The 10,079-nt window shown below is 47.4% G+C and overlaps 1 long non-coding RNA gene across 1 annotated transcript; it reads right to left on the bottom strand.

Moving 5' to 3' along the window:
• Positions 1-670: 670 nt before the first annotated feature.
• LOC136593666 (uncharacterized) lies at positions 671-9,965 on the bottom strand. The gene is made up of 3 exons (XR_010788281.1): positions 9,804-9,965; positions 9,691-9,730; positions 671-749 (listed from the first exon to the last, which is right to left on the bottom strand). It is a non-coding gene; the product is annotated as an uncharacterized lncRNA (long non-coding RNA).
• Between the last annotated feature and the right edge of the window lie 114 nt (positions 9,966-10,079).

Here is a 10,079-nt window from a genome sequence, read left to right as displayed (position 1 = left end):
TCTGTTTGTTTTTTTTTATCCCTGCATCGGGTTTGTCTCGCGCCGAACGGGGGGGCTATTGAAAAAAAAAAAAAACCCGTTTCGGCGCGGGACAACCCCTTTAAGGACATGGCCTATTTTGGGCATAAGGATAAAACGATTTTTGGGAGATTTTTATCTCCACATTTCAAAAGCCATAACTTTACTTTTCCGTCGGCACGGCCGTATGAGGGCTTGTTTTTTGAGCGGCGAACTGTAGTTTTATTGGTTCCATTTTTGGGTACATAGACTTTATTGTAAAACTTTTATTAATTTTTTTATGATAGCAGTGAGAGAAATCATCAGCTCTACAATTGTTTCTTTTTAGGGTGAATTCAAACGAGCGCGTTTATGTGCGTGCATATGTGCGCACAAAACACGCATCTGTTACAACCACTGAATTCCCTATGGTGTGTTCACATGTTCGCGTTTTATAGGCATGCGCCTGTAAAGATAGGACATGCGTGCACCACAGGTCTTGAACGCATGGCCTTCAATGGAGCCGCAGTTGCTGCCGGCGGCTCCATTGAAGGCAATGGTCTGCTGGCATCCCTGAAGTGATTTTCAGGGAAGAGCTTTAAATATAAGCACTTCCCTGAAAAATCATTCCTTTTAGTGTAAAAAAAATAAAATAAATAAATATATGAAGATGGGCTGGAGCTTGTGCCTCTGGATCCCTCCGCTGCCCGGACCGTCTCACACAGCGCTGCTCTCTTCTCTTGGAATCGTATCTATGAATAAATATAGATATATTTGGGTGATAAGCAATAAATATAGAGCAGCGTTCATTTTTTTTTATTGTATTAACTTAAATCTTTGACACTTTTTTTTTGCCCTTTAAAATGGTCTTTATTTGCTCCACTTACTTTAATAGAAGACCCATTCAATTTGGATCCCAGTCTTATTTGGAAACTTGCATGAAACTTTTTTTAAGTACAGATAATATACAGATGGGCTACTTTTTAGCTAGACTCTTAGGCTGGGCTCACACAGGACCAAAATCTCGCGGAATGACCACACGGAAATTCTGCGAGATTTCTGTCGGAGAAATGCAGCTTCAAAAACTGCTATCACACTCAAGATACAATTTGTCCCATCTGTACATAATCTTTTTTTAAATTCGTTTTATTTATTGATAGGCAATTTGTGAAATACAAAATGAAAAGAAATTTATACGATACATAGTGATATGGATACAGTTAGAGTCCTGGTTCGATTTAACACGGATTTTGTTACTGTATTTCTTAAGGTATTTGATTATACGTTTGTAACAATAAACTTTTGAACTTATGAAAACAACAATAAACTCAGGTCCTGTTCTTCTTTGTTCCGGATCCTGAAAATGGAAAGTTACAAGTTTTCAGGCACTTATGAGTGGGGTGGGGTGGGGGGGGTGTTGGGATCGGGGAGGGAGGGGGGGGGGTCAGTATAGGGTAGGTTTAGATTTCAATCAGTGGTCAAAGTAGAGTGAGAGTCTAGCCAGGCTCCCCATACTTTTCGGAATTTAGTCGGACAGCCTCTGTTTTGGTGTATGATTTTTTCATATGAGGTTACAGTATTTACAGTTTGGATCCAGTGTGGGATTGAGGGGGGCTCTGTTGCCATCCATTTTATGGCTCTCTCTTTACAGGCTAGGAACAGCGCTCTCTCAAGAAAAACGCGAGTGTAGTATGGCCACATCTCCTCCTCCAGCAAACCAAATAGCGCCACCTTAGGGTCCAGGTCGATGGATAATGGGGGCCGTAAAAGTGAGTTCACGAGGTCTGTCACTTTTGACCAGAACTCGTTAACGAAGTGGCACTCCCAAATCAGATGCTAGAAGTCCGCTTTCGGTTGGTGGCATCTTTGGCATGAATCTGAGGTGGTATTTCGCATTTTATGCAGACGGTTGGGAGTAAGGTAGGCTTGATGTATGATGTATAATTGGATTAGCTTGTTGTTTACGGCCGGTGACACTGATAGATGGGATTCAGAGATGTCCTGCCACTCTTCAGGTGTAAGGGATGTGATGGTGAGTCTCCATTTGTCATATGCTGGGGGTGGGCCGAGGTCTATTTTTGCTGAAAGGAGATGTGTATATAGGGCTGATATTAGGCCTTTGGGTCCTTGGGATTTGAGGATGCCTATTGTGGGGAACTTGGATATGCGGGTCAAGGTGGGAGGGAATTGAGAGTTCAGAGCATGTCTTAGTTGGAAGAATCTGAATAGTTGGAGGTACGAGGCCTGCAGCTTATCGTGCAGTTGCGTGAATGTGGGGAGTGTTCCGTCTATGTATATGTCTTTTAGTGTGTGTACCCCCTGGGTTGTCCAGTACTTTGGGTCTGGGATGGACTGTAGTGCGGTAAGGCCGGGGTTATTCCAAAGAGGAAGTTCTGGTATCACACCCTGGTAATTCTGCAGTGTCTTTGCTTCTTTCCATACGCTGAGAGCCAGTTTATGAAGCGGGGTTAATTCAGTGGGTTTAGTGCATTCCAGGAATTCTAAAAAATTCAGGAGATTATGTCATGTTACTTGTTTAGCTAGTTGTTTGTCTGCTATGGGTAGTTCTTTGTCTAGGACCCAGGCTCTGATATTTCGCAGTTGCCCTGCCAGGTAATAGAGCCGGAGGTCCGGAAGGGCCATTCCGGCTTGTTCTTTGGGTCTTTGTAAGGTTGATCGGCTCCGTTTGGAACGGGAGGAGTTCCAGATAAATGTTATAATTAGGGAATTTAGGGACTTGAAAAAGCGTTTGGGGACACTCACTGGCATATGCTGTAATATGTATAGACATTTGGGTTGGATGACCATTTTAATGAGATTTATGCGCCCAGCAACAGAAAGTGGTAGCTTAGCCCATCGTTTCAGTCTATGTTTTATGTTGTCTAAGAGTGGGTTTATGTTATCTGCTATTGCATTGTTATGGTCATATGACATGAGCATCCCCAGGTATTTGAATGTTGAGACTGGTTTTAGTCCATATCTTGCAACGCAGGGGTCATTTTTTGGGCCAGTCTCTGTGTAGAGGATTGTTAATTTGGACCAGTTGACATATAGTCCGGAGAAATGGGAGAATTTATCTATGTGTGTCATAGCTTGGGCAAAGGAGTTTGATGGGTTCGATAAGAATAGGATTGTGTCATCTGCGTATAGTCCCAGTTTGCTTTCAAGGTCTGCCCATTTAATGCCGGTCACGCTGGGGGCGCTTCTTAATCGAATTGCCAGTGCTTCAATGGCTATGGCAAATAAGGCCGGGGATAGAGGGCATCCCTGTCGGGTGCCTCTTGCCAATTGGAATTCCATCGATGGGATGCCATTGACGATTACATTTGCGCTTGGGGACTTGTATACAGTTTTGACCCATTGTTGAAAGTTAGGTCCGAATCCAAAGCGGATCAGACAGGCTTCTTGAAAAGCCCACTCCACAGAATCGAAAGCTTTTGCCATGTCAAGTGAGACCAGAGCCCAGGGCATGTTATATTGCTTACCTAGTTGGATAGCTGTTTGGACTCTACGGATATTTATGGTCGTGGACTTTCCTGGCATGAAGCCCGTCTGGTCGGGGTGTATGATGGAAAGGATCACCTGATTTAGTCTGGTGGCTAGGATTTTGGTTAGGATCTTGTAATCTGTATTTACCAGTGATATAGGCCGGTAAGAGATACAGTCTGTAGGGTCCTTCTCAGGTTTCAGGATCACTACTATGGAGGCTTTATAGAATGAAGGTGGGAGTATTTTGTCTAACTGTGCTTGGTTTAGTACCTCAAGGAGTTGTGGGCCTAGTTGTTCGTTGTATTTGCGGTATGTCTCTATTGGGAGACCATCGGGTCCTGGTGATTTATTGAGAGCCATGTCTTGGATTATTAGTTGAATCTCTTCCAAAGTAATAGGGGCTTCTAGGAGGTCAACCTGCTCTTCAGAGAGGGTTGGGAAATTTAAGTCTTTTAGGTAGTCCAAGATGTCTGCCACCGTGTTATGAGAGGAAGAGGTATACAAGTTCGCGTAGAATTCTTTAAAGCAATTTGTGATAGACGGGGCATCAGTGAACTCCATTCCCCGTTGATTTTTGATCTTGAGGATCGTGTTTGTTTGGTTTTCACGCTTGATAAGATTGGCGAGTAAGTGACTAGATTGGTTTCCTAGCTCAAAGTAGTGTTTGGAGAAGAAGAGTTGGCGTTTGGCTTTAGCATGTATTTGGTGTCTATAGAGTCGGGATAGACTGAGCCAGGCTATTTTATTAGCTTCTGTGGGGGAAGATATATATATTTTTTCGGCTTCTAGGGTCTGATTTTCTATCTCTTTATCGGCCTGAGATGTTGATTTTTTAATATATGAGATGGCCGACTTAAGGAATCCTCTGATATAGGCCTTAAGAGTGTCCCACTTCAAGGCGGGATGGGTATTGTCGCTATGGGCATCTAGGAATAGAGAGATGTGGAAGGGTGTCTGGTCATCCGGTCCAATGAGCTTAAGCCAGAATGGGTGCAGTTTCCAAGTGGGCTTTATACTGAGTTGAGGGAATTTTAGGGTTAACAGTATAGAGCTGTGGTCAGAGATGCCTCTCGGGCAGTGTGTTATGTTTTAGAGGTATACTGCCAGTTCCATGGAACTGAATATTTAATCGATTCTTGTCAACGCGTTGTAGCCCGGTGAGTGGCAGGTATATTCTCGTGTTTCGGGGTGATAGAGTCGCCCGAGGTCAACCCATCCGACGCTTTCGACTAGTTGTCTCAGAGGGGAATTTAAAGTGGGAGTGGGGTTAGAGAGGGGTGTATGGAATTTGTCTTTAGTAGGGTCCATTATCATGTTAAAGTCACCTAGGCAGATCACTCCTGCCAACGGGTAATGATGTGCAAACGCTATGGCGGTCTGCAGAAGGTGAAGATTGTTGTGAGGTGGGTTGTAGATGGATAGGATGACATATGGTTTGGAGTCTATTTCTCCGTATACAAATATGAATCTTCCTTCGGGGTCCCTGCGGGTGACAATTGGGTTCCAGCGTAGCGACTTGTGAATTAGTACCAAGACGCCCCTGGAGAAGGAGGTGTGGAAGGAGCGGGCGGTCCACTGGATCCATGGTTTTGAGAGGGTGTCTGCCTTGTCCCTGATGAGATGGGTCTCTTGTAAGCTGATGTGTGGGTTTATTTGTTTAATGTATGAGAACACTGTCCTTCGCTTAAGTGCTGTGCCGAGCCCCCGAACATTCCAGCTAAGACATTTTAGGGATGTCATTGCTTACGTGGGTGTAAGGTTTAGCTATCATGTCTGTGCCCTTTGGGTGGGGGAGGAGGTAGGGCGTTGGTGGGTGTGAGGGGAGGGGTTGTGTTAGCGCCTGCTTGTAAAAAACATTAATGCAGAACAGAATACAACAGTTTGAACCATTAATCTTTGACATCTCTTTAAAATTGTGACGCGGGTGCCAAAGAACAACAGAATAAAAGAGTTAGGAAAGAGGGAGGATAAAGAGACAAGGGAAAAGAGAAGGGAAAAAAATAGAAAACCAAAGAAAAAGGGAAACGATTTAGCTACAATCTAATTAGAAGTAGCAGATGTTATGCTGTTGGGGGGAGTCTCTTGGTGGCCTTTAAGGTTTAAAGGGGTTGTCCCGCGCCGAAACGGGGTTTTTTTTTTTTCAACCCCCCCCCCCCCCCCCCGTTCGGCGCGAGACAACCCCGATGCAGGGGTTAAAAAAGAACACCGGAGAGTGCTTACCTGAATCCCTGCGCTCCGGTGACTTCTTACTTACCTGATGAAGATGGCCGCGGGGATCTTCTCACTCGGTGGACCGCAGGGCTTCTGTGCGGTCCATTGCCGATTCCAGCCTCCTGATTGGCTGGAATCGGCACGTGACGGGGCGGAGCTACACGGAGCCCCATTCAGAAAAGCAGAAGACCCGGACTGCGCAAGCGCGGCTAATTTGGCCATTAGACGGCGAAAATTAGTCGGCTCCATGGAAACGAGGACGCTAGCAACGGAGCAGGTAAGTGAAAAACTTCTTATAACTTCTGTATGGCTCATAATTAATGCACAATGTACATTACAAAATGCATTAATATGGCCATACAGAAGTGTATAGACCCACTTGCTGCCGCGGGACAACCCCTTTAAGGCTGACCGCCGGGTCTCAGAAGTAACTTAAGGTTGCCTCGGCCATGTTTCACACCGCCTATGCATCGAGGGGGCGCCGAGAACTTGGGTTGCAGCAACGTTTAAAGTCCTGTTGCTAAGTATGATGGGGTCATTCATCCTCTTGGTGTTTCAGAATGCATATCTAGCCACTCCAGGGCCTCTGCGGGAGATTGGAGGAAGACCGTTTTTCCCTGGGCTACTATTCGTAGGTGAGCTGGGTATGCCATTGAGTAGGGGATTTGTCTTTCTTTGAATTTCCGCTTCACTTCTGTGAAGGTGACTCTCTGTTTTTGTAGTTCGGCAGAGAAGTCGGGAAATATGGAAATCGCTGTATTATTGTACTTTAATGGGCCCTTTAGTCTGGCTTGGCGCAATGCCGCATCTCGGTCTCTGCAGTTTAGGATCCTTACTATAAAGGGGCGGGGGGGGGGGCTCCCGGGTGTGGTGGTTTCGTAGGGACTCGATGGGCTCTTTCTACTGTAAAATGGGTAGAGGTGTCGTCTCCCAGTAACGTTTTCACCAAGTCTCAGCGAATGTTTCCAGGTGAGAGCCCTCTGATTTTTCGGGTAGGCCTATTATGCGTAGGTTGTTACGGCGCGAGCGATTTTCTAAGTCATCTGTTTGGGACTGACAGAATTCTATTGCTCTTGTTGCCTTTTTGAGCGCTGTAGTTAGTGGGCGCAGTGAATCTTCTGCGTTGGAGACGTGGTCCTCCATCTCCCGTATTCTGTCACGCATATTATGCAAGTATTGTCTTAACAGGGAGACGTCGGATTTGATCTCCTCTATTTTGTTAGTAAGAGAGGTTTTGCAAGTGTTGATCGCATCTAGAAGTTGGCGCATGGTGGGTTCTGGGTTTTGCCTTGTTTCATTTTCAGACTGTTTCGTCTGTGTGGGTCGCGTTGCACGCGGGGTGTGATCAGGGGATTCAGTGCGGGAGAATTCCTTTAACTTTTCGGTGCCGCCTTTAGCGCGTGTACTCATGATAGAATTCGTTAGATTGGCGCGGCGGGTTATGAAGGTTGTCGCTGTAGTATAGATGGTGTCGGTGTATTCTTGTAGAGATCAGTGGTCTGTATCTTTGTATTATTATGGGCTGTTGAGAGGAGAGTGTTCGGTCGTCTGGACCGTGGTAGCGCCCAATTATCTCTGGCCTAGGTCAGGCCGCTGTATAAGGGGCAGGGGGCTGCGGCAGTCAAATGCGGCGGTTCGTCGGCTGCAGGGCACAGCAGGCCGCCCCCGCCGATGTGGTTTAGGGTCTGAGGTAGGTCAGTGTCTGCCGCGGTGCCCCTTGTTTTGTTGGTCTAGTCCAACCCAGTCCGCTCGTAGGAGAATATTAGGGTAGTCGGCCCCTCAGTTATCTTAGGCGGTAGGGTGGTTTTGTCGTTGGCCGCCTAGCCAAAGCCTGCGACTGTGGAGGGTCTATATGGTTAGTCCTGGGTGTTGTCCCTCAGCCCCTTGTGGGTAACTTACAGTTTGTCGCCGGCTCCGCAGGGCCGGACCCGGGAAGGAAATCCCTTCGGGTGTAGAGTCCCGGGCACCGTGGTCCGGTGGTGGCAGGGTAAACCGGAGATGAGCCGCTGGGAGTGAGCCGTCAGAGGCGGCTGGGCCAGCCACAGCCCGCACCGGAGGTAGGAGGAGAGGTCCTCGGCCTGCGGGGCCGGTATCGGGTCGGTGCGCAGCTCCGCGGACGGCACGCCGCGAGGTGCCGGGTGTCGCTGCTGTGTAGCGGCAGGGGCTGCAGTGCGGTGGCTCCAGCAGATCGCAGCCTCCGTCGGGTCCCGGAGCAGCCGCGCAGGCCCAAAGATGTTCTGCGGCGTCTCTCAGAGGGGGCAGGTGCTCGGCATCGTTGTAGCGGCTCCAGGCGGGGCAGGGGGAGCGTACTGTCCCGTCGTGGATCCAGCCGGGAACAGCCACTCACCGACGGGGAACGGGCAGCGAGCCCCAGCTCGCGAGATCAGACCTGGATCGGAACGGCCGCCAGGAAGTCGCAGGTAATCGGTGTCGGGGTGGTCGGAGCCGGCAGATGGTTCGTGGCTCCCGCGCAGGTCTCGTGGCGGTGGTCCGGCTTCGGATGCAGGGTAAGCGGGGTGTCCTTCTCTGCAGGGGTATGGTTGGCGGTTTCAGTAAGGGGGGTTGCCCCCACCCGACTTACGATCAGGTGCAGGCCTCCGCGGCCTGGGGATAGCGTAGGGGGACCCCGGCTTGAGTGGAGCGGTGCAGTCAGCTCCGGGTTTCAGAGGAGTCTCCCGCTGGATGGCAAATGGGAGAGGGCAGCCCGCAGAAGTCTCGGCGTAGCCGGGCGGCAAGATGCGGCGGCGGGTTAGGCTATGTGCAGAGCGCGGGAAAGTGGCAGGGCGTTGGCACCGTCTCGCTCCCGCCACAGTCCGCAGCTCTATTATGGGTGCCAGGAGGCTGCAATCGACCCCAGCTGCGGTCCGGCTTATCTGTAGGGGATTAGGAACCCCTTGGTGTTGTTTGAGGTGTTCTAGTTCTGGTCAGGCCAGGATTATAAGCGGATTTTGATGTCCCCTCTGGGGAGCTCCTCTCACTTGCGACTCTCCATGCTGGTCGCAGGCCACGCCCCCCCCCCTTCCAAATCTTTGACACTTTATTTCTTCTTTTCTATGTAGAAGAGACAACGTGACCTCCAGGTAAGCTATGAAGCCCTTTCTAGGGCTCAGTTACTGTACGGGGAGGGACACATACATATAATGTACTGACAGCTCTATAGGGACACATACACATAATGTAATGACTGGTCTATAGGGACACATACACATAATGTAATGACAGGTCTATAGGGACTGCACTGGGATTTACATGTGTAATGCAGTTACACTGGAAGGGTTTGTCCTAATAAACCCTTTTTATTTCCCCTGTTAAGGATCATGGACGCCGTAGCTTGGATACTACGTACCCTGTTCAGACGAGACGACAGAGGATGGAAGAGGAAAAGGGATCTCTTTTTAAATGATAAAATTTTAACAAACTAAAAAAGCTTAGATTTATGAAGGTATAAGATTACATTTTTAGTGCTGGGGAATTGTTCCACAGCAGCATGTTGATAGTCACGGATCATGGTCTATACAAGAAGTAATATAACTGACTATAGATTAGTAAATAAAAGAGAATGGTAATGTATATTATAATAGTTTAGTATTTTTTTTATTCTTGAAAAGATGACTTTATGTAAATGAAAATGCAAAAATACATGATATTATGCTCAGATTGAAGGGTCTGTATCAAATTTGAAGGATGAGAGTGATCATTCTAAGGGAAGAGGAAGACCCTCCGAAGAGGAGGAGGGATGACCGGGCCCAACCGCAGGAGATGGCAGCGTTCCTCAATGTCCTCGGTAAGACACATTGGGCCTTTCCAATGGTTGTAGTGTTGAATCAGGTTAAATTATGTAACTTTACTGTAGTCACTAAACAAATTGATCATTTTCTTTTTTTTTCTAGAGGATAAATATCATTGGCTGTTCCTCGCCTGTGATGGATGTTTGAAGATATCTGACAAGGTAATATTACAGAATATTCACCATATATACATATAGGGACTTACGCTAGTGTAATAGGCCTGGAGACACACCGCACTGTATAACCTGGTGACATAATAGTCCTTATTAGATGTGACAATGAGATTTACTCATCCAGAGTAGTTATTATATCCTTTACTTGTTAGTAGTCGCAGCCTCTAACTGTCCTTCTCCTCCCACCAGTACCTCCTGGAGATGGTCCTCGTGTACTTCAGGAGAGCCGGACTCCGTACCGAGGAATATCGAAAGAACTTCTTCCCAGCTCTGTAAGTTGCTTTTATTATACCAGATCTGTAAATATAAAAATGAATAGTAAACAAGTAACAGGAGAGTCCGAGTGAAATTCGGAGAGGATTCCAGGATCCGGTAACATTACTAACGCTAGTGTTCATTAGCTCTCCCCTTTTCTCCAGGT

The sequence above is a fragment of the Eleutherodactylus coqui genome, unplaced genomic scaffold (genome assembly GCF_035609145.1).
Source record: "Eleutherodactylus coqui strain aEleCoq1 unplaced genomic scaffold, aEleCoq1.hap1 HAP1_SCAFFOLD_34, whole genome shotgun sequence".
Lineage (NCBI taxonomy): Eukaryota > Metazoa > Chordata > Amphibia > Anura > Eleutherodactylidae > Eleutherodactylus > Eleutherodactylus coqui.
The sequence above is the reverse complement of the archived record's forward strand: the minus strand, read 5'-3'. Positions and strand labels throughout refer to the sequence as shown.